The sequence below is a fragment of the Symphalangus syndactylus genome, chromosome 7 (genome assembly GCF_028878055.3).
Source record: "Symphalangus syndactylus isolate Jambi chromosome 7, NHGRI_mSymSyn1-v2.1_pri, whole genome shotgun sequence".
Lineage (NCBI taxonomy): Eukaryota > Metazoa > Chordata > Mammalia > Primates > Hylobatidae > Symphalangus > Symphalangus syndactylus.
Window position 1 is genome coordinate 47658635 of NC_072429.2, and position 23450 is coordinate 47682084.

The following is a 23450-nucleotide window of genomic DNA, read 5'->3' on the forward strand; positions in this document are numbered from 1 at the left end:
AGAGATAAGGCTAGATTGTATAAGGCTTGATAGACCATAGCAAGATAAGCAAGAACTGTGTCCTGTTAACCATTTATCCCTAACATCTAGCATAGAGTTCAGTTAATAAAAGCCATAAACCCTTTGAGTCTTCTGGCAAGATAAGTAATTAGCACAGATTATTGTCACTCACTGCAACTCAGCCTTGGAGGGAGTACACAAATCAGAAGGAGGTCAAGTGTCTGGAAGAACAGATCATGGTTGGGGTAAGAAATGGAAGCCCAGTGTAGACAGGGATAGAATGCCATGGGGTTAGAGGTAGCAGAGGCTGGGACAGAACTTGTCTGTTCTGCCCCCTTTCACCCCTCCTGTTCTTTGCCTATGTCCAACCCATCACTTGCTGGGGTAGTCAGCCTATTTGAACAGGTTTAGACAACCCTAGAGTTCTCTCCAGGAGAATTAATACTGAGAAGGAGAAGTTCTACCATTGTCACTCTGGTGAAGCACAGATTCTAACTCAGAGGCTCTTTTCCTTGAGGAGCATCTTCCCTCTCCTTCAACTCATCAGAACCCTTAGTTCTGGGCTTGGCTTCTCCCTTTTAGCAGCTGATAACAAAATCCCCATCCTCTACTATAAGCTTGTGGGGTGAAAATCAGCCATATAAGGAATACAGCATCCACTCTCAAAGACAACAGGCTCAACCACTATTCTCTACATGACAGAATAAACTAAGACCACAGAATAAAAATAGAATGTTTTAAGAATTTAGGAGGCGGCCAGGCGCGGTGGCTCGTGCCTGTAATCCCAGCTACTGGGGAGGCTGAGGCAGGAGAATCACTTGAACCCGGGAGGCAGAGGTTGCAGTGAGCTGAGATTGAGCCATTGCACTCCAGTCTGGACGACAGAGCGAGACTCCGTCTCAAATAAAAACAAACAAACAAAAAAACAAAACAAAACTGTCAAGGTCATTAAAAACAAGTCTAAGAAGCTGTCATGGCCAACAGGAGCCTAAGTGTAATGTGGTATCTTCAATAGGATCCTGGAACAGACAAAAGACATTACATAAAAACTAATGAAATCTGAACAAAGTATGGACTTTAGTTAATACTAATGTGTCAATATTAGCCCATTTAATTGTGACAACCATAATATACCAATGTAAGATGTTGTTAGGGGAAACTGGGTATAGTATATATGGGAACTCTTTGTACCATCTTCCCAACTTTTCTATAAATCTAAAAGTATTGTAAAATAAAATAAATTTTAAAGTCCTTTTTACTGTACTTTCCCAATGAGTGTATTACCCTTAAGAAGCAGCACAAGCAGCCGGACGCGGTGGCTCACGCCTGTAATCCCAGCACTTTGGGAGGCTGAGGCGGGCGGATCACAAGGTCAGGAGATCAAGACCATCCTGGCTAACATGGTGAAACCCCGTCTCTACTAAAAATATAAAAAATTAGCTGGGCGTAGTGGCGGGCGCCTGTAGTCCCAGCTACTCAGGAGGCTGAGGCAGGAGAATGGCGTGAACCCGGGAGGTGGAGCTTGCAGTGAGCCGAGATCGCACCCCTGTACTCCAGCCTGGGCGACAGAGCAAGACTCCGTCTCAAAAAAAAAAAAAAGGCACAGAACATTCTTACACCCTAAAGGGCCTTTACTGGATTTACTGGAGGGCAAGGAAGGCCAAACAAGTAAGAGGGACTCCTAAACTGACAAATTTATGACTACTAAACTGACAAATTTATGACTCATCAAGTTGGCTCATTACAAGTGTTCCTAAATAGCATTAAGGAGAAAGATGTTGCTAAGCAGAGATTTTAAGTTATTACAGTTAATTTGTTAATTCAGTGAAATTGTTTTTCAAGAGTATATTGACAGGTCCATTAACTGGAGCTATGTTCATAAAGCCCTAATTAAGCAACAACATTCACAGAAGTCATTGTCACTCTTTTTAAGTTCTTAATTAGTTGCTCTTAGCATGGTGTTTTCCTTTGTGTGAATTCCTAGGCACTTAGCCACCTCTTTGTGTCCCTTTGGGACTTGCAGAATTTATCCCTCTGGGTTTGCTTTTCTGGTTGAAATTTGAGTGAGACATGATCCAAAATTTCAACATAAAATCCCACTGACACTAGTTTGTTTCAACCCAGCAAGTGAAATCATGGACAGGTGCCAGGAATAGTGTTTATTAATTGTGGTTCCCTCATTTTTTAAAAAATTCAAGGTTGGTGGGGGTGTTTGGAAACCCTCCTTATTTTTAGTTTTTCCTCTTAATATGGGACAAGCCTAAGACCTAAAACTTGGCCTAAGCAATGAAAAGAGGCATTTGTGTTTACTGCTACCTATGGCAGCTGGCAGCCTGGGTATTTACAGACCAGTAATCCTGCCAGTCTCATTCAAGTTTCCATTGCAGCATGGGAAAAGATTAACAGAAAAAAACTACTTCGGCTAGGCATGGTAGCTCACACCTGTAATCCCAGCACTTTGGGAGGCTGAGGCGGGTGGATCACCTGAGGTAAGGAGTTTGAGAACAGCCTGGCCGAAATGGCATGGCAAAACCCCATCTCTACTAAAAATACAAAAAAACATTTAGCCGGGTGTGGTGGCGTGTGACTATAGTCCCAGCTACTTGGGTGGCTGAGGCAGGAGAACTGCTTAAACCCAGGAGGCGGAGGTTGCAGTGAGCTGAGATCTTGCCACTGCACTCCAGCCTGGGCGACAGAGCAAGACATCATCTCAAAAAAAAAAAAAAAAAAAAAAAAAACTACTTCGAGGCCAGGCACAGTGACACCTGTAATCCTAGCTACTCAGGAGGCTGAGTCAGGAGGACTACGTGAGCCCAGAAAGTTGAGACTGCAGTGAGCTGTGACCACACCACTGCATACCAGCCTGAGTGAGACCCTGTCTCTAAAAAAAACGAATAACTACTTTGAAGCCAGGCATGGTAGGTAGCACATGCCTATAGTCCCAGCTACTTGGGAGGCTGAGGCAGGAGGTTTGCTTGGCCCAGGAGGTCAAGGGTGCAGTGAGCTGTGATTGTGCCACTGCACCCCAGGCTGGGTGACACAGTTGAGACCCTGTATCAAAAAAGATTTTAAAAACTAATCTTCTTAGACTCACCAGGAAATACATTTCTTTGCTTAAAAAAAAAAAAAAATCAACAGGGATAAGTAGGTGAGTAATTAACTTTATTTATCAAGTAGGAAATCCCATCAAATTATTTCAATGCACATGATTACACCATTGATGCCTTCTGGGATATTGAATACAGGAACAGAAATACCAATGAATTATCTCTTTTCAAGTAGCAATATAGGAACCTCTCTGCACATGGATAGCCCTACTGTAGTCAGGAAGACAACCTGTATGCTTACAACTTGAGGCCTCAGGTTTAAAATACTGTGACTATTCATGACACAAAATTTTCCTCTTTCCTTAGGAGCCATTTCGGTTTTACCAACTCAGACTGAGATTGTGGCTGAGTTTGATAAGTGCAGACTGCTATTCTTTCTTAAGACCTCTCCCTTTGGAGCACATTAAAAGTGGGGAGAACTGCTATAAGTAACCCTTGCAAAAAAATACATAAACAAATCCCAAACACACAAAAAACAGACTATTTTTACTACTGGTTAATTTCTTGCAGTCACCTTAGTGCCCTAAAAGATGAAGAGTATGACACTCTAAGGCAAAGCTATTGATAACATTAAACTTTTCAGAAAAACACGTTGCTATTGGCTCTGAACCTGTCACAAATGAGCTGTTCAACTTTCAAGGCCTAAATTTCATTCTCCAGGACAGAGGTTGGCAAACCATAGCCTACAGGCCGATTCCAGCCTGCTGTTTTTGTATGGCTCTCAAAATAAGAATGGTCTTTAAATTTGTAAATCATTGAAAAAAATTTTGACACTGAAAATTTTATGAAATTCTAATTCAATGTCCATAAATAATGTTCTATTAGAACTACAGACTTGCTCATGTGTTGATATTGTCTAAGGCTGTGTTTGCACTAGAGCTGCAAAAATAGTTGCAAAAACCACATGGCTGAACAAGCATATTACCTGGCTCTTTACAGCAAGTTTGCTGATCCCTGCTCTAGAACGCAGTGCATAATAAACTTTCTGAATTGGTGGAAATGTTCTCTAATACTGGAGTTGTCCAATAGGGTAGTCAGCGGCCAAACAGATTCTGAGATTAAGAAATTGATTAATTTTTATCAACTTACACAGCCACATGTAGCATATAGCTATGCACAGCAGAGCTCTAGAAAATTGAGGGATGGACTTTAGATTCTAAGAATTCTCTAAAATTCTGATACTTGGCTGAGCGCGGTGGCTTATGCCTGTACTCCCAGCACTTTAGGAGGCCAAGGCAGGTGGATCACGAGGTCAGGAGTTTGAGACCAGCCTGACCAACATGTTGAAACCTCATCTCTACTAAAAATACAAAAATTAGCTGGGCGTGGTGGTGCGCGCCTATAATCCCAGCTACTCAGGAGGCCGAGGCAGGAGAATCACTTGAACCCGGGAGGTAGAGGTTGTAGCGAGCCAAGATCGCGCCATTGCACTCCAGCCTGGGCGACAGTGAGACTCCGTCTCAAAAAACAAACAAAAAACCCTGTAATCCCAGGATTTTGGGAGGCCGAGGCAGGCAAATCACAAGGTCAGGAGTTTCAGACCAGCCTGGCCGATATGGTGAAACCTCATCTCTACTTAAAATAAAAAAATTAGCCTGGCATGGTGGCAGGTGCCTGTAGTCCCAGCTACTTGGGAGGCTGAGGCAGGAGAATCGCTTGAACCTGGGAGGCAGAGGTTGCGGTGAGCTGAGATCGAGCCATTGCATGCACTCCAGCCTGGGCAACAGAGCAAGACTCTGTCCCAAAAAAAAAAAAAAAAGAAAGTCTGATACTCTACATAATTTTTCAAATCATAATTTTAAGTCCCCTACCCCCATCTGAGCTATAGTAATTTAATTGGGACCTACATGACAAGAAGACTACATACATTACTTATCTTGGTGTCACACAGGGCTGTCAGACATCTGGAGTCCTGATGGAGGTAGATGTCATTCAGGTGAAGGCATCTAGGATTCAAAGAGGTAAAGAATGACAGGCTGTCCCTAAGACAGGGTCCTTTTTCTAACAGAAAAAAATTGTTTGCACCCAGACTAGGATCAACTCCACAGGAGGAGTCATTCCACTCTCAGAGATGCAAAACACTGCCCAAAGGTACTCAGCTACAACACCAAAACAGTGCTTGGAGCCAAACCTCAATAAAGACAGTGTTTGCTCTTCCAACAGTGTAACACCATCAGAGGCACCACATGAGCCTGGATAGCTGACAACCGCTGGATAATTCCTGAAACAGCTTTCTCATTATTTGTTTCAGATACCTAGGCACTCCAGGTAGAAGACATATCAGCTGAATGTTGGCTGCAAAACAGGCATGGAAGCACTGATTGCAGACCCTGTTGTCAAACCCTTTAACAGGAATCCCCTTCCGTGTTTTCAGTTATTTTATCCAACATTCAGGGAGTTCCTGCCATGTGCCAAGCACTGTAATTGGGATCTAGCAGTGAATAAAACAAGATATATTGTCCTTTCCTTCATGGATCTTACAAATACAGGTTAATTTACCTCCCAATTGTTTCCTGATAGATACCAACTAGCCAACAGGCCTGGCACAGAGGAGGTAGTCAATGTTGGAATGAATAGGGATATTTACCTGAAAACTGCACATGCAGACTGTCACCTGCCACTATTTCCTCCCTTCAGATGGGTGAAGGATGCCCTACTTTCAAGTCATCCTAAAAAGGAAGACAAGCAAACTTAGTGATCTAGTACACAGAATATAATAAATAGCAATGCATCGTGTGTGTGTGTGTGTATATATATATATTTTGAGATAGGGTCTCTGTCTAGACTGAGTGCAGTGGCATGACCATGGTTCACTGTAGTCTCAATCTCCTGGGTCAAGTGATCCTCCCAGCTTAGCCTCCCAAGCAGCTGGGACTACAGGTGCATGCCAACACACCCACCTAATTTCTTTTTTGTTTTTTATAGAGATGAGATCTCTTTCTGTTGCCCAGGCTTGTCTCAAACTCCTGGGTTCAAATGATCCTCCCACCTCAGCCTCCCAAAGTGCTGGGAATACAGGTGTGAGCCACCGTGCCAGGCCTGTATATTTCAAAATTGCTAAAAGGTACTAAATGTTTTCACCGCAACAAAATATAAGTATGTGAGGTGCTAGGTGTGTTAAGTAGCATGTTTTACTCATTCCACAATATAAACATGTATGAAAACCTCACATTGTACCCCATATAACATATACAATTACTGTCAATTAAAAAAAAAAAGACGAGCAGACATGGTATACTCCCCATGAATTTGAATGTTTGGCACCCCGGTCTAAAATAGCTCCTAAGGACCCTTATCTGGAGAGATGGAAATAGAATGCTGCTTGCCATTTATGATTTACCCTCATTTCTCTAGCCTCAGGAATTATTTTATTTACCATTATTTGCCTTTTCCCTGCCTGTAGTACTATAAAGCTAACCAACCCCCAAGCCCTACAGATATCACTAGCCTTAAGACCCCATATGTAAAAGGCTATTCACAGTTGAGGCATTCACACAAAGCACTCACATTTAGTTGAGAGAATCCTATTAAGGGAATGCCAACTGATCTAACAAAACAAGCTTTGATAAAAAACTCCCCTGCCCCCCCCAACATCCTCCCCATTTCCTCCTGTGGAAACTAGTATGTCACTTTTCACAGCAACCGAGGGTCATCTTTTCTCAAAAGATTAGCATTCCAGGCCAGGCACAGTGCAGTGGCTCATGCCTGTAACCCCAGCACTTTGAGAGGCAGGAGGATCACTTGAGCCCAGGAGTTCGAGACCAGCCTGGACAACATGGTGAAACCTCGTCTCTACTAAAGGCTGGGCAACACAATGAGACTTTGTCTCTACAAATTAAAAAAAAAAAAAAAAATTAGTTGGTTGTGGTGGCACACACCTATCATCCCAACTACTTGGGAAAAAGCATTCCAAAACAAAATTATTACAAAGGGAACTCAGCATCTACCACTTTAATGGGGCAACAACTGTTCATTTCTGAAAATCAATAAGCAACTAAAGTGAATATACTGTCAGCCCAAAGGAGAAATTAGTGTGGTTGTAGTTGTTCAGTTCCCTGAGCCCCCTCAATCAATATTTTAATATTTTATTAAACAGCTAGAGAATGCCCATAATTTTAAAGTGAATTACCATCAATGTTTCCCTAATAGGGAATCCATCCCTCTACAAAGGGTATCATGACTAGCTTTTACGGTGGGTAGTGGGAGCCATGCACTTTAATTTCAGTGAAATTAGCAAAAATCCCATTGTATCTGGCCCCCTTTGAGCACTTGGTAGGCACTAAAAATAAAGGTGTGACTTTTCCGCCTATTTTTACCAACCCCCTCTTCCCATTAGCTTTGTTCTGTTTCCAAGGTATGATTCAAGTAACTTCACGCTACCCAAACCTGTTGGACCAGAACTATTCAGGAAGGTCTGGACTTATTCTCTGCAAAAAGTCATGCTCTCACAGATTAAACCTTAATGCAAGCTTTTCCAACCCGCAGACCAACACAAATTGGTAAACTTTCTTAACACATCATGAGGGTTTTTTTTGGCAATTTTTTTTAAATTTAGCTATCAGTTACCGTTAGTGTTACTATATTTTATGTGTGGCCCAAGACAATTCTTATCCTTCCAATGTGGCCCAGGGAAGCCAAAAAACACCCCTGCCTTAGTGGATAAGCAACTATGCTGGCATCCTGGGGTAGTCAACACAGAGTTGGCATGAACCAGGGCCAGAATGCCAACCAGCTATTGGCTGCTGTTCTCCCAGCAGTGTAACACTTGCCTAGGTACAAGACAACCTAGGCAGCTGCCTACAGCTGGAGCCAAGAGAGCTGAAGGGGTTGCACTCACCTGAAGTTGCATCTGCCACAGCCGGCCTCTCTGCAATGAAACAACTCCAGGTTAGTCAGCCAACAGTGAATATGTGTGCAGCTCAGAGTCCCTGCCCTCGAAACACGGTAACTTAGGCCTGAGCCACGGTAACTTAGGCCTGAGCCACAGAAACAACAGCAGACAATAAAACCAACAGCTTATCCTTGTTTAGCTTTGTTTTCACCTCTTGTTACTTATACACCACAGCAGTTCAACAGTAGCAAAAGAGTCGATTAAACAAATATCAGGGAGCCTGGCTCTATCCCCTAACCAGTGTCTAGCCAAATGACACTGCGCAAGTAACCTCTCTATACCTCAGTCTCCTCATTTGTAGAATGGAGATATTATATTACAGGGTCTTTCTCTGCCACCCAGGCTGGAGTGCAGTGGCACAATCATGGCTCACTGCGGCCTCCACTTCTTGGGCTCAAGTGATTCTCCCACCTCAGCCTCCTAAGTATCTGGGACTACAGGCGTGAGCGAGTACACCAAGCCAAATGGGGATGTTACTAATAGCACTCTGTAAATAGGGTGGTTGGGAGGCTTAAGTGAAATATAAGCTAACCCTCAGGATAATGTCTGGTATAGTGTGGGCACTCAGTAAACACCTGAGGAGCTACATTCCAAAAAAGGCTTAGATGGTGAATATGAGTGAGTAAAAAGGGAAAAGTTATCCAGTGAGAGAAACGGGCAGTGAACAGTGGGAAAACTAGATAGGAAGGCCTCCAATACTTCCTGAGGGACAATAAAAACAGCACTTGGAAAAATAACTGCAGTATTGGATGTGAGGGGAATTGGAGGCAGTAGTCGTGCCAAGACCTCAACTACTGATTAAAAGCAATAACGAAAATGTTAGGCCGGGCGCGGTGGCCCACGCCTGTAATCCCAGCACTTTGGGAGGCTGAGGCTGGCGGATCACGAGTTCAGGAGATCGCGACTATCCTGGCTAACACGGTGAAACCCGGTCTCTACTAAAAATACAAAAAAAAAAAAAAAAAAAAAATTAGCCGGGCGTGGTGGCGGGCACCTGTAGTCCCAGCTACTCTGGAGCTGAGGCAGCAGAATGGCGTGAACCCAGGAGGCGGAGGTTGCAGTGAGCCGAGATCGCGACACTGCACTCCAGCCTGGGCAACAGAGCAAGACACCACGCCCAGCTAAGTTTTGTATTTTTAGTAGAGACGGGGTTTCACCATGTTGGCCAGGATGGTCTTCTCTTGACCTCGTGATCCGCCCGCCTCGGCCTCCCAAAGTGCTGAGATTACAGGCGTGAGCCACGCGCCCGGCCTCACAGTCACCATTATAATTTATGTAAGGCTAAGATCATACCTTTTTCAGCCATCCCCAAATTTCACTCCTAACTTCCTCCAAATAATTTAGAGGAACAGGAAAATGAGTAGAGAGGGTTCATTGTTCGCTGGGTCTAAAAACAGATCTAAAAATAGCCTGCCCCTTTCAAGGCTCGGGTTAAAGGGGCTGACTCAGTTCCACCGCACATTTGTTCCTCACAAACCTTCCAAAGTCCCTGCCCCTGGCACCGGGAGATCGAGGCTCTCGGAGTCAGGCTCTAGGGGACTCCCTAGGGAGAAGAGGGAAAAGGGATGGTAGAAAAACAGGGGACGACTCCGGGGCCCAGGTCTCTTTCAGATGCCCTCCAAGCTCGGGGTCACGAGGGGACGAACCCCAATTTCGTCACGTGCCCCGGCAGAAGCCACCCTGCACTGCTTCTTTCCCCAGACTGGGAAACCTCCAAGGACTCTCCCCTCTGGGTCCTTACTCACGCGCACGTGTTCGGAGCTCCGCAGGGCGCAGCAGCAAGGGAAGAGGCCGGAGGGGAAAGGGCAGCCGGGAGCCGAGGGGAGCCCCGCCCCGGGGCGGCTACTGGGCGTGGCTTCGGTGGGCGGGGCCCTTGACCCCGCCTAGGAAAGGCCGGGCTTTAAAAAAAAAAAATGCGAGTGCTGTGGTAGAGGTGAACCTGCTTCTTAGAGGAGAGAAGTGCTGGGGTCTGAGCAATGGCTGCGTTTGTTGGACTCCCATCCCATCTCTTAAGGGTAGAAGGGGCGCATAGTTCGCAGCTGCTCAGGAGAGAATCTGTGTGTCCTAGTGGAGCCAGGCTTCCTGCCTGCCCACACTGAGCGTCCCCGGAAAGCTGGTTCCCCTCACGAGCGTGGCGCCTTTCCGTTGCTGCAGGCCCAGCCCACGCTTTTGCGCTTCCCACGCATATCCTTTTTCTGGCTTTCTGCGGCAGCGCTGTCATTCGGCTAATGGATCGCCCACCCACGCAGGTCACCTTGGTCCACGGTCTTCGGGATCTTTCCAGGAGGTTTTCGAATAGATTAACCCAGTCACTCCTACTGCTTACCTCTGCAGGACCGGCATCCCTAGTGCCCTGCAGTGGGATTCTTCGCTGAGCTGCAGTAACTGAAGAACACTGGCTTTCTCTGCTAGACTTGCCCTGCACTATGGCACAGTCAGGCAGAGTCCTTGTTCAGGACAGACTGCCTGCAAGGCTACCAGGATTTCTTTGGAACACTAAAACTTCCCTCTCCCAGTGGCTAAGGTCCATATGATTCTGCTGGGGTCCAGAGTGGAAAGGCCTACAAGCAGTAATTCCTAACTCCATTATCTAATTCCCCCAAATTCCTTTACCACACCCGTCCCCCAACAACAACAACTAATCCTGTGAGTTTTGCTGATCTCTTGCACCTGGCACTATTGCCAGGTGATCCCCTGGGAACCAAGCCACTGCCCTTGGCATCTGCCAACATGTTTCATTGTCTATTTCCTCAGCTCTTTCATAATGGAAAAGGTATGCTTCTTGTGCACCCCAACTCTTGCAGACCTCTCCTAAGAAAGCTCAGAGCCCCAGTTTGATTCCAGCAAAAGACCCTAGGCTATAGGGCCAAAGAGCCACTGGAGGGGAAGTGGCAGGCTCAAATCCTCCCCAGTTTTGATGGAGTTGGACACAGGCTCTGGTTGGGAAAAGGCTTACATAAATACAGTAATTTAAAAAGTCACATGATCAGTGCTGGGCTGGTAGGCAGGAACTCTGCTTTGCAGTTAAATAAATGTGGCTGAAGACTGCTGCCATAATCAATGCCCACATCCGGCTGTCACAGCGTGTTCGTAAAGGAAGGTTATGAGAGCTATAAAACCAGGCAGATTGGGTGGGTAATTGTCCTACTGAGCTCTGCTAAAGGAGAAATTGCATTGGCATCTCATATATTTCGCTTTCTTTCCTTCCAAACACACAAAGTGGAGAGGGCAGAGCTACCCTGAAGACTCATGAAAAGGAAAGATAGGGTGTGTGTGTGTGTGTGTATGTGCGTGTGTGAATGTGCATGTGTGCTTTCAGAGAAGAGACAAAAAGTAACTGAGGACAGGGAGCTATGCAGACCTTCCGGGAGAGAGGGACCAATAACCTGGTGATGACTGGATTCAGATTAGTCCAGGTAGAAGGCAGGATTTGTGTGGAAGGCCAGCCATTATAAATAAGGCTGTGAGGTGAGCCATGTTTTCATGTCCTGTTGAACAAGTGGTCAACTTTTTGGGCTATAGGTCTTTCAGTGACCTTTGGAGAAAAACCTAGATGATGATTTCTTTTGTTTCCAACTTAAAAATCCTTCATAGTCAACCTTTTTGACTTCCATCCTTTTAAATTCTGAATCAATTTTGATGGGTTGATTTATGTTTTCTTTTACCTGTAATATCAACTATTTTTCTACTTTTTTGTTTCTTCTTCTTGCAAAGACAAAATTATTGAGAATAATAACAAAAAATAAAAGGGAACATTTCTAGAAAAATGAATGCAGCTAGACGGAAAGCAAAGGACTAGGAGAAGTCCATTAGCTCTGAGTTTGACCTCATAACTTAAAGCTGACCTCAAGTGACACCAGGTCCCCAAGCTTCTTGCCTGCCTTTCCCTTTCTCCTCCATCTCTCCTCTGATTCCTACTTCCCTCCTTGATGCCTTCTGCCTCTAAGACTGCTCTTTTTCTCTCTCCCTGGACAAGGAGAAAAACCACCAGTAGAGAAATATCTAGTCATTTGTTCAGTTAGTCAGTCACTCAGTCAATCAACATTTACAAAACATCTATCATGTGCCAGACTCTGTTCAGATGCTGCAGATAAAAGTCAGAACGATAGAGATTCCTGCCTGCCTAAAGCTTACAGTCTAGTGGAGAAGAATGACAAGTACTATGTGTATACTTGGTCACATGTCTGGGGGCAGCTAACATAGCCTAGGGGGTCAGGAAGAGTACTAGAGATAGCTATATTCTCTCTGGCTGATCCTAAGGGCTTAGAGGAGGGACTCCTCCTCCATCCCTACACTCCTCTTGCTGCTATGTACTAGCTACCCAATTAGAGTGGGGCTCTTCAGTTGTCCTTGTTATTTCTCAAAAGCATAGTTGGATTGGCAAGGATGTGGAGAAATTGGAACCCTCATACACTGCTGGTGGGAATGTAAAATGGTGCAGTTGCTTTGGAAGACTGTCTGGCAGTTCCTCAAATGATTAAACATAGAGTTACTTTATGACTCAGCAATTCCAGTCCTAGGTATGCACCCAAGAGAAATTAAAGCCTGTCACACAAAAGCCTATACAGAAATGTTTATAGCAGCATTATTCATAATAGCCCCCCAAAACAAAATGTTCATTACTTGATGAATGGATAAACAAAATGTGGCATATCCACACAATGGACTATTACTTGGCCATAAAAGAGAATGAATCCTGTAATCTCTGCACTTTGAAGAGACTAAGGCAAGAGGATTGCTTGAGCCCAGGAGTTCAAGACCAGCCTGGGCAACATAGAGATGGGACCCCATCTCTGCAAAAAATAAAAAAATTAGGTGGGCATGGTGATACACAACTGTAGTCCCAGCTACTTTAGGGGGCTAAGGTGAAAGGATTGCTTAAGCCTGGGAGGTTGAGGCTGCAGTGAGCTGTGATCATGCCATTGCACTCCAGCCTGAGTGACAGTGAAACTCTGTCTGAAAAAAAAAAAAAAAAAAAAAAAAAAAAAACGGCCAGGCGTGATGGCTTACACCTGTAATCCCAGCACTTTGGGAGGCTGAGGCAGGCGGATCACTTGAGGTCAGGAGTTTGAGACCAGCCTGGCCAACATGGTGAAACCCCGTCTCTACTAAAAATACAAAAAATTAGCTGGGTGTGGTGGCTTGTGCCTGTAGTCCCAGCTACTTGGGAGGCTGAGGCAGGAGAACAGCTTGAACCCGGGAGGCGGAGGTTGTAGCGAGCAGAGATGGAGCCCCTGCACTTCAGCCTGGCAACAGAGCAAGACTCTGTCTCAAAAGAAAAAAAGAAAAAAAAGAATCATGTACTGATTCATGCTACAACATAGATGAACCTTGAAAACATTAAGATAGGTGGGGCACGGTGGCTCACGCCTGTAATCCCAGCACTTTGGGAGGCCGAGGCAGGCGGATCACAAGGTCAGGAGATCGAGACCATCCTGACTAACACAGTGAAACCCCGTCTCTACTAAAAAATAGAAAAAATTAGCCAGGCGTGGTGGCAGGCGCCTGTGGTCCCAGCTACTCAGAAGGCTGAGGCAGGAGAATGGCATGAACCGGGGAGGCGGAGCTTGCAGTGAGCCGAGATTGCGCCACTGCACTCCAGCCTGGGCGACAGAGCGAGACTCCGTCACAAAAAAAAAAAAAAAAAAAGAAAGAAAAGAAAACATTAAGATAAAGAAGCTAGTCACGAAATGTCACATATTGTTTGATCTGGTTCATATGAAAGTCCAGAATAGGAAAATCTGTAGAGACAGGAAGTAGATTAGGAGTGGCTTAGGGTTGAGTGAGGGACAAGGTGATAGCTAAGGGGCTTGGAGTTTCTTTTTGATGTGATGAAAATGTTCTGAAATTGTGACAATGGTTGCACGTAACTGTGACTATAATAAAAACCATTGAATTGCACTCCTTAAATGTGTAGGTTTTAGGGTGTGTGAATTATATCTCAATAAAACTGTTTAAATAACAACAATGAAAAGCATATGGGGCCGGGTATGGTGGCTCACTCCTGTAATCCCAGCATTTTGGGAGGCTGAGGTGGGAGGATCACTTGAGCCCAGGAGTACAAGACCAGCCTGGACAACATAGCAAGACTCTGTCTCTATATATTAAAAAATACATAAATAAAATAAAACAAAATACGGCCGGGTGCGGTGGCTCATGCCTGCAATCCCAGTACTTTGGGAGGTGGAGGTGAGCAGATCACGAGGTCAGGAGATTGACACCATCCTGGCTAACACAGTGAAACCCTATCTCTACTAAAAATACAAAAAATTAGCCAGGTGTGGTGGCAGGTGCCTGTAGTCCCAGTTACTCTGGAGGCTGAGGCAGGAGAATGGTGTGAACCCGGGAGGTGGAGCTTGCAGTGAGCCAATATCGTGCCACTGCACTCCAGCCTGGGCAACAGAGTGAGACTCCGTCTCAAAATAAAATAAAATAAAATAAAACACACACACACACACACACACACACACACTTATAAAAGAAAGCAGCATACTTGAGAGCCTGAAAAAAATCTATAATTCTGCTTGTAATTGTGGGCTGCATGGTCACTGTCAATTTTTTTTTTTTGAAGTGAAGTTTCACTCACTCTGTCACCCAGGCTGGAGTGCAGTGGCATGATCACTGCAACCTCTGCCTCCTGGGTTCAGGCGATTCTCTTGCCTCAGCCTCCCGAGTAGCCGGGATTACTGGTGTGCACCACCATGCTCAGCTAATTTTTGTATTTTTTGTAGATACCAGTTTACACCATGTTGTCCAGGCTGGTCTCAAACTCCTGGGCTCAAGTGATCTACCCACCTCAGCCTCCCAAAGTGCTGGGATTAAGACGTGAGCCACCATGCCCGGCCTGTCATTGTCGGTTTTAAGGACTAAAATAAAAAGGACTTTGTATTCTGGGTCCTGTGGCCTCTCAGAGCTCCGTCCTCTATCTATGGAAAAACTGAAGACATTTGGCCAGCAGCACAGATGCAAAGGGGTGGACTGGGCATTCCCATGCTTTTCTTCCATAACTCAACCCCCTCACTGTGACTCAGTTTAACATGTATGGCATACCTGCTATGTAGAAGGCATGTGGGACCTGAAAGAGCCACAGTCTCTTTATTCCCTCTGATGTTTGAAATTGTTATTAACATATTGCCTTCTGTTTAAACAAACAAAGCTCTTTAGACAATAGGCAATGTGGTACAAAGCATTGCAAGGCAGCCTGGGACTGTGGGCTCCCTCTACAGCATGTAGGGAAACATCATGGTGACACCAGCTAGAGGAAGATCAATTCCCAGTCCTTCTTGGAGTTGAACAAGTTCCAGGACTTGGTTCCTTCCTCACATGCCTTCAATCACCTCTTCATTTGGTTTCTAGCTCAATTTGTTAGTCTATTTCCATACCCCTCATTTTCTCACCAGCCCCACCCCCACAATGTCCAAATTGGCCCTCCAGTACTGAAACCATTTGCCGGAAATTCATTAAACTGAACACATGGGAAATTACAGAGGAGATTTCACTTGTCACTTAAGCTCGAATATAGAAAGTAATTTTAAAAGGACAGTGGTGGCGAGAGGCTATTTTTATCTTGCTTGTTTGTGCTGAGTTTTCTTATCTTGCTGTCACTCGTTCTTTTCCTGGCTACCTCTCTTCTTCTTTGCTTCTTCTTTAAGCTAAACATTGGCCCTTTTAAATCTTTGTCAGGTTGGTTCTCTTACCTTGTTTTTAGAGTCTTTGTCTAACTTCATCATTCATTCATTGAACCAATATTGAGTATCTGCCATGTGGCAGGCCCTGTGCTAGACTCTATGAGGGATACAATGATAAATAAAACAGACATAGTCCTTACCATTATGGAGATTACAATAGACATCAGGTAGAGTGAGTTCAGATTTGGTCACAGGAAAGCCTCCAGATAGGTCTGCCCTGGCCCAGCTCAAACAGATACTTTAAGAAAAGGAGATTCTGCTGCTCTCTCAGGCATCCACTTGATGGAGTTACTTGCACCTTTGTGGTGCTAAGTTTACCAAATAGTAAATGGGCATGTAAAATAGCCAGAACCTCAGCATGTTTATTGGACAGTAAACCAAATATCTCACAGCAATGTAAGGAAACTAAAGACCTAGGTGTCTGTATGATATATACAAGCTCCCTGGGTAAAGAGAACATGAACCTAGGAGTCAGATGTGGATTTGATTCTGACTCCACCACTTACATGTTAGCTGTTTGACTTTTAGATACATGACCTCTGGCCTCAGTTCCATCACCTATAAAATGGGAATAGTAATCTCTATATTTTAGAGCTGTTGTGAGGATTAAATGAGATGTCATATATAAGAGATCAGGCAGGTACTCAATGCATGTTGCTTCCTTTCCATTACTTCCCTATCCCACACTTGAATCCCACAATTTAAAATAAATAAATAACCAACCTGGGCAACACAGTGAGACCTCGTCTCTATTTATTTAAATAAATAAATAAAGATAAAGCCTAGTCTCCCAATTGACTGGAAATGAGGAGTCTCAAGTGATATTCACCAATTATATGACCAGAGAAATTGGTTGTTTCTATATTGTTTACTATACATTGCACTATGCATGCAACTTATGACAGATCACTGTCTTATTCTGGGATAAGAGAAAGGCAAAAAAAAATGAAATTATAGGAAAAAGACTGAAATGAGATATAACAAAGGACTTCCTCACCATGAGGGTTAGAAATATAAGTGGATGCCTGAGAGAGCTGCAAAATCTCCTTTTCTAAGAGCGTCTGTTTTGGCTGGTCCAGGACAGGCCTACCTGGAGGTCAAGAATAAACCTGATGGCCTCTTCATGTCCCATTTAGCCTAAGGAATCCTTTCAGGAGGAATTGCTGGTCCTCTTCCTTTTCCAAGCCAGGCGTGCTGCCAAGGCTTATTGCTCAGAAGGAAAGGAAAAAAAATGGCAGCTGCCATTTCAGGCACTTAATAAGTACACTAAATTAAGAAATTGCTGATTTGGGGGCCGGGCGCGGTGGCTGACGCGTGTAATCCCAGCACTTTGGGAGGCCAAGGCGGGCGGATCACGAGGTCAGGAGATCGGGACCATCCTGGCTAACACGGTGAAACCCCATCTCTACTAAAAATACAAAAAACTAGCCGGGCGAGGTGGCGCACGCCTGTAGTCCCAGCTACTCGGAGAGGCTGAGGCAGGAGAATGGCGTGAACCAGGGAGGCGGAGCTTGCAGTGAGCAGAGATTACGCCATTGCACTCCAGCCTGGGCGACAGACTGAGACTCCGTCTCAAAAAAAAAAAAAAAAAAGAAAAAGAAATTGCTGATTTGTTTTACCTGATTCCTCCTCTCTGATAAGGAAGAAATATCGATTTTATTTGTTTATTTATTTTTTTGAGGGAATAAAACAACCAAGTGCAAAAAAAAAAAAAAAAAGAAGAAGAAATATCTTCAATCAGAGATTCCCTGAAGTTGAAAAGGAAGCCTGAGCTCCAGCTGCAGAAATTGGCAGAGGTCACACTTAAAGGAATAAGCAGGGCTCGGCAGGCAGTGCTAGGATTCCAGGATTCTCTCTCCCACCCCATCCATAGGAGATCTCAGGCTGCCTGCTTGCTTGCTTTCTTTCTTTCTTTCTTTCTTTCTTTCTTTCTTTCTTTCTTTCTTTCTTTCTTTCTTCTTTCTTTCTTTCTCTTTCTTTCTTTCTTTCTCTTTCTTTCTTTCTCTTTCTTTCTTTCTTTCTCTTTCTTTCTTTCTTTCTTTCTTTCTCTTTCTCTCTCTCTCTCTTTCTTTTTTTTTTTTTTTTGAGATGGAGTTTCGCATTTGTTGTCCAGGCTGGAGGGCAATGCTGTGATCTCAGCTCATGGCAACCTCTGCCTCCCAGGTTTAAGCAATTCTCCTGCCTCAGCCTCTTGAGTAGCTGGGATTACAGGCATGCGCCACCACACCCGGCTAATTTTGTATTTTTAGTAGAGACAGGGTTTCTCCATGATGGTCAGGCTGGTCTCGAACTCCCAACCTCAGGTGATCTGCCCACTTCGGCCTCTCAAAGCGCTGGGATTACAGGCGTGAGCCACTGTGCCAGGCCTGCCTTTTTTCTACAGTTATTTGCAGAGGGGATTAGTTTAGTTGTCCTTTTCTCCCTTCACCACCATTTTTGTTTCTTCTTCTTATTTTTCTTGCTCTTCTTTTCCTTCATTCCTCTCTTGTGCCACTTCCTTTTCTATTTTCTCCTCCTCCTTCTTCCCTCCTCCAATCTCCATTTCAGCTGCTGGATCGCATTGCCCAACCCACTGGAATTTCTGTTCCAAGAACTTTAGCATTCCTTCTTGATCTAAAGTAACAATAGGCTGAGCATGATGGTTCATGCCTGTAATCCCAGCACTTTGGGAGACTGAGGTGGGCAGATCACCTGAGGTCAGGAGTTTGAGACCAGCCTGGCCAACGTGGTGAAAAAGTGTCTCTGTCTTTACTAAAAATACAAAAATTAGCTGGGCGTGGTCGCGGGCTCCTGTAATCCCAGCTAATCGGGAGGCTGAGGCATGAGAATCTCTTGAACTTGGGAGGCGGAGGTTGCAGTGAGCCAAGATTGTGCCACTACACTCCAGCCTGGGTGACAGCAAAAAACTTTGTCTCAAAAAAAAAAAAAATAAATAAATAAATAAATAAATAATAAACTAACAGCACTATTCTGATAATAAAGATAATGCTCTGTATTTGTATAGAGCACGTTTTCCTGATGTATAGTCAGGTGCACTGGGAGTAGATATTTAAGTGCAGGATTTTCAGAGCCTGTCATGTGCTAATGTGAGCTGCGAATGTCCAGCAGGAGTTAGAATATGGGAACTCACATTTTGCAAACCTCTTTGACCTTTCTTTTTCTTCACACCCTGGGATAACTGGTCTTTGGAACACATTTCAGAAACACTTACATCATGTGTTAGACTCTTTAAAAATGCTGTAACATTCATCATCTCATTTGATCCCTACAACTACTCTGTGATAAGACAAGGAAGTTATATTAGTCTTGCTTTACAGACGAGTAAAACAGACCCAGAGAGGTTACGTGCCTGGCTCATGGTCACATAGCTGGCCAACAAGCAACAAGGCCGGGTCTCCTTTTTTTTTTTTTTGGAGATATGGGCTGGTTCTGTCCCCCAAGCTGGAGTGCAGTGGTGTGATCTTAGCTCACTGCAACCTCCACCTCCTGGGTTCAAGCTATTCTCCTGCCTCAGCCTCCCTAGTAGCTGGTATTTAGGCACCCACCACCATGCCCAGCTAATTTTTGTATTTTTAGTAGAGATGGGGTTTCACCATGTTGGCCAGGCTGGTCTCGAACTCCTGACCTCAAGTGATCTGCCTACCTCGGCCTCCCAAAGTGCTGGGATTACAGGTGTGAGCCACCATGCCTGGCTGGATCTTCTTATTTATGGCCCTTGTATCTGCACTGCCTTGCACTGCATTTAAATATAACATATATGTCAACTATCATACTATGGCATATGATATATAATATGGAATCTAGCAGATATAAATGGCAAATTATGACATTCATTTTTTTTCCCATTCAACTAAATATATTGCATATCTCCCATATGCTTGTCACTATTCCAGATGCTAAGAATAGAACATTAACTAAAATAGACAAAAACACAAATTCTTGGCCGGGCGCGGCAGCTCACGCTTGTAATCCCAGCACTTTGGGAGGCCGAGGCGGGCGGATCACGAGGTCAGGAGATCGATACCACGGTGAAACCCCATCTCTACTAAAAATACAAAAAAAATTAGCCGGGCGTGGTGGCAGGTGCCTGTAGTCCCAGCTACTCGGAGAGGCTGAGGCAGGAGAATGGCGTGAACCCGGGAGGCAGAGCTTGCAGTGAGCCGAGATCGCGCCACTGCACTCCAGCCTGGGCGACAGAGTGAGACTCCGTCTCAAAAAAAAAAAAAAAAAAAAAAAAAAAAAAAACACAAATTCTTGCCTTCATGGAGCTTACATTCTAGTGGAGGAAGACAGAAATTACAAGATAAATATGTAAAAGATATTTTATTACATGTTATATAACTATAAGAGCTAAGAATACAGTAGCGAACAAAAAGGAAGATGTAGGAGTTACTATACAAGGAGTGAAGAGTGTCAAGACAGGCTATACTGGGGAGGTGACATTTGAATGAAGACTTGAAGGAGATAAAGAAGTTACCATGCAGAGATTTTGGGGTTGGTTGAGTGGGAGGGAGTTCCATCAGAGAGAAAAGCAAATTCAACAGGTCTGTGGCAGACTGAGCCAAAGGTGAGACTAAGCTGGGGGGAGGCAGAGTGGTAAGAGATGAGGTTAGAGAGATTAAGGGGGTACAGTCCAGACACCAGACTTTATAAGGAAAAGAAATGATATAATGCAGATGATATACCATGATATAATAATAATACCATATAACAAATTTATTATGTTGCTGCAAAACAAATTATCCCAAAACTTCAAGAACTTAAAGTAACAAATGTTTATTTCATACAGTTTCTGGGGGTCAGGATTGGGGAGCAGCTTAGCTAAGCTGGCTCAGGGTCACTCATGAGGTTGTAGTCAAGCCGTCCACTAGGGCTGCAGCCATCTGAGGCCCTGATGAGGGCCAGAGCATCTGCTGCCAAGGTGGCTCACGTGGCTGTTGATAGAAGGCCTAGTTCCTTACCACATGACCCTCCACAGCACTGTTCACTACATGGCAACTGGCTTGCCCCAGAGTGAGTGATCAGATGACAGAGTGACCAAGAAAGAAGCCACAGTGTCTTTTATAACCTAATCTTGTATATTACATATGATTACTTCTGTCATATTCTATTGGTCACACAGACAAACCCTGGTACCACATGGGAGAGGGGATTTACAAGTGCATGAATATCAGTACATGGACAGCATTGGGGGTCGATCATCCTGGAGGCTGGCTGCCACACTGGCTTGTAGAAAATTTCCTCAGAATAACCATTTCTTCAAGAAATACCAACAAATATGTGGCCCCTAAAATACTAGGTTCCCAACCCTATCTGGATTGGAGCCTGAATGAGGACAGCCCAAAAAGCAGGGGCTTCAAAAACTGCTGAGAGTCTGAAGATTTTATTTCAATTCTGCATGAGCATGCTTTTTTCTTCAAAGCCCCACTTCCTCTAGGCCTGGCCTCATTATTTCATTCAGCCAATTAACTCAACTTGTAATAATCTTAGTTAAACCTGCAAATTAACAAACAAACAAACAAAAGCAAAAAGAAAAGAAAAAAATAAACCCTTTGAGGAAATCTATAGAACTTCAAAGGCAGCCTGGACCTCTCTCGGTAATTTAACCTTGAGATAACACTGAACTTTACGAAGGGCAGAGCAGACCCACCCATCCCCCTAAAATCCCCAGGTCTCTTCTTGTCGAAGAGAGGCATCTTGTCTAGTCTAAGAAGAATGACTGAGGACAGAGTATTTGCTCTGTCCCTGAAGGCCAGTACTGGATTTATCCAGAAACAAAAAACATGGCTCTCCTGAGACCCAGGGCGGTCCTCTTGCCCACCCCCGACCAGACTCAGCCTTGGCTGTGCAGCCCATCAGCCAGTTTCCTAAGCTGAGCAGCAGATGGCATCCCAGCCTCAGGAGCGAGCAGCTGAGGTTTCTGGCAAGAGCAGCATCACTGTAAGGAACTCAGACTGCGGCTTGGCATCTGGGAGCCCTGCCTCCCCAGCTCCCAGCTCAGGGAAGTTTCTGCTCTGTGCCTGCAGATTAGGATACTGTCAGGCCAGTATCTCAGAGAGTAGGGCCTGAAGCCCCTAGTCAGGAAACAGATGGTGAACACAGGGTCTTTTCTGAGAAAGATGAAAATCAGTGGTTTCTGCAATTATATAAGCACTAAAAAAAATTTTTTTAAACGAAGAAAATCAGTGGCTGCTGTTCTCAGACAGGCTGTTTTTCCTTCACTTGCCCTTTGCTTGAGAAGGTCCACAATGACTATATCTTGGTCTGGGGGCTGGCAGGTCCCTGGCAGGAGCCTCCTGGGATGGCCAGATGGAGCCAAAGACAACTTGAGGGATCAGTGGGCTACTGAAAGCATCTAGGGAATTCCAAGTGTTCAAAATTGAATATTCTTTTCCCCTCGATGAGCCAAATGAAGAGCTATACCCCAGAGCTGCCCGCCAACGACACAGGCAGGGCTCAGTCCTGCAGGCCTTCTTTCTGTGCCTCAATCTTACTCCCTCTCCTTATGCTCCTCCTCCTCTCTGTTCCATTTTTTCTCTCCTTCCTTTTTCCTCTGTCATCTCTATCCTTTTACGTCTCACTGTATGGCTCTATTTCTTTCTTCTGCTCCAGTGTAGGAAAGAAAGCCGATTACCAAACTGCCTCGGCAAAGTGGCCATGGGCATTGAGCCACACACAATTCCCTGTCTTTAGGGACTCAGACCTTGTCTGTACGTGCCTCTCTCTCCCTTCCTGGTTTCTTCCCTCCCTGCTGCTGATACCTGATGGCCAGTCCCAAGGAGACCTGGACAAATAGAGGTCCAGAGGTCACCAAGAAAATCTATTCTCCCCCCACAGAACCTGTACTCCCTGCTTTGTAGCTCCTGACAGGAAATACTCCAGAGGCTTCCCAGTAGGGCTGAGGTCCACTGAGCCTCCTGTTCACTCACTGTTTGCCACTAGAATGTGAGCTTGAGGGCAGGGCCCTATCTACCTTGTTCACTGCTATACCCACCATATCTAGCACACAGTAGACACTCAAGAAATAATTGTTAAAAAATAATAAGTGGGGGATGGAAAGATGAATGTTGAGCACTGTATTAAGTATTAGGGGTACAGGGCTGGGTGCGGTGGCTCACGCCTGTAATCCCAGCACTTTGGGAGGCCGAGGTGGGCAGATCAGAAGGTCAGGAGGTCGAGACCATCCTGGCTAACACAGTGAAACCTCGTCTCTACTAAAAATACAAAAAATTAGCCAGGTGTGGTGGCATGTGCCTGTGGTCTCAGCTACTCGGGAGGCCGAGGCAGGAGAATCACTTGAACCCAGGAGGCGGAGGTTGCAGTGAGCCGAGCCGCGATTGTGCCACTGCACTCCAGCCTGGGCGACAGAGCGAGACTCCGTCTAAAAAAAAAAAAAGTATCAGGAGTATAAACATTAAAGGTGCAATCCCAGTCCATAAAGAGAAGAACACCCAGACAATCAGTCACCTATGATCTGGAACAGTAACTATGAGAATGATGGTAGAAGCTGCAGCAGTGCCTGAGTATGTGCTGTGAAGACAGGGAATGCTTAGTTCACTCGCTAATTCAACAATTATTCATAAAGACCCTAGTAGACTCTGGGCTAAGCAAGGAATAAGGTAGGCCCTTGTCCTCAAGGAGCTCCCAGTTGGATGTGGGAGACATATGAGTAAATAAATAAGCAGTTAACAAACAGGATCACTGCTGTTTTGGGAAAAATACTGGGCAGTAAAAGCAGGAAGCAGAGGCAGCTCAATGAGTCTG

At 44.8% G+C, this 23450-nt stretch overlaps 1 protein-coding gene, 1 long non-coding RNA gene and 1 other non-coding gene across 3 annotated transcripts in view; 1 reads left to right on the top strand and 2 right to left on the bottom strand.

Annotated features, from left to right (window-relative positions):
* MATR3 (matrin 3) overlaps positions 1–9814 on the bottom strand; it is a 55196-nt gene extending 45382 nt beyond the window's left edge. Inside the window, exons 1-3 of the mRNA XM_063642745.1 lie at positions 9744–9814; positions 7945–7974; positions 4975–5053 (exon numbers count right to left, since the gene is read on the bottom strand). The gene's annotated coding sequence lies outside the window, so the exon portion shown is untranslated. The remainder of the gene's footprint in view (positions 1–4974; positions 5054–7944; positions 7975–9743) is intronic.
* Positions 1–23450, top strand: part of LOC129486331 (uncharacterized) — a 49507-nt gene that overhangs the window by 8065 nt on the left and 17992 nt on the right. The window lies entirely within an intron of this gene.
* Positions 5122–5322, bottom strand: LOC129487064 (small nucleolar RNA SNORA74). Its single transcript, XR_008659191.1, has one exon. It is a non-coding gene; the product is annotated as a small nucleolar RNA SNORA74 (small nucleolar RNA).